The sequence below is a fragment of the Myotis brandtii genome, unplaced genomic scaffold, assembly GCF_000412655.1.
Source record: "Myotis brandtii unplaced genomic scaffold, ASM41265v1 scaffold975, whole genome shotgun sequence".
NCBI lineage: Eukaryota > Metazoa > Chordata > Mammalia > Chiroptera > Vespertilionidae > Myotis > Myotis brandtii.
In genome coordinates, this window is record NW_005372049.1 from 858,152 (window position 1) to 859,238 (window position 1,087).

The 1,087-nt window shown below is 54.0% G+C and overlaps 1 protein-coding gene across 1 annotated transcript in view; it reads right to left on the reverse strand.

The window, feature by feature from the left end:
• The window catches only part of RABIF (RAB interacting factor), a 5,899-nt gene that overhangs the window by 4,112 nt on the left and 700 nt on the right, over nucleotides 1-1,087 (reverse strand). The gene's annotated exons all lie outside the window — the stretch shown is intronic.

Below are 1,087 nucleotides of genomic sequence, written 5' to 3' on the forward strand. Positions count from 1 at the left end.
AAGAAAAGTTCTATTGGGACGGTCTCCACAAATGACCTGAAAGACGGGGGAATGTGTAGCTGGCGATGGACATGACTTTGAACAAAGCACTTTTGATGTTTCTCTTGAAATTATTGTGTTTTCTTTGATTACAAAATCCACATTAACTGGTAAAGGGCCAATCCGCATTACTAACCGGTACACCTAGTAAAAGCAGGCAGCTTTTAAAAATTAAAAAAAAAAATTGGCCCCTAATGCTGTATGGGCTCCTCAGAGATGGGTAACCACCACAACTCAGCAAGATTCTGTTGATGCCGCAGTTGCTTTTTCAAGAATATTTTCTTTGTAGAAAATACATTCTTAGTGTAGAAAACTTGGCAGGCATGCTACAATGTAGATGAGAACGGAAACTGTTACAATCGAGCGTAAACTTCTGTTAACTTGTTTCTAATTTTCCCCTTTCTCTGATTAAGGTGAGAATAAGAAACTCTTACAATACCGACGGAATCTCTGTGGTTTCTAACTTCTCCCTCCGCTGAGAACTTGGGGTGGTTTTAAGACACGGCCACGAATTCTGTGACAACCCTTCCACCCAGCGGAGCTCACGCTGTGCCCTGGAGCCGGGCAGGCCCTGTGGTGGCCTGGAGGTCAGTGCCCTGGAGGCCACACCGGCGCTGGGAGCCACTGGGCTACCCCACTGCTCAGGTGTCGCTGCGACCACAGTTCAGGAAAGACCCCGAGCGAGAACTGGCAGAACAAGGAGAGTCACAGGACCAGCCGAGACCCCGGGTGTGGGGTCCCAGGTGTGGGGTCCCAGGTGTGAGGTCCCAGGTGTGGGGTGGGGTCCCAGGTGTGGGGTCCCAGGTGTGAGGTCCTAGGTGTGGGGTGGGGTCCCAGGTGTGGGAGGGCGCGGCGTCTTCAGGGTCCCCTCCCCCCGGGGGTGCCACCAGCCCCGCTACACCGTGTCCCCGTTCTTAGCTGAACCCGGTCCCAGTGAGAGGCGCTGCGGGCGGAGCCCCGGCTGCGGATTAACCTTTTCCTGCGGCAGGTTAACCCGCCATCCCTTCCGCCTTCTCACGGGCGGTGGCGGCGGAAGGGGGGCATGAAG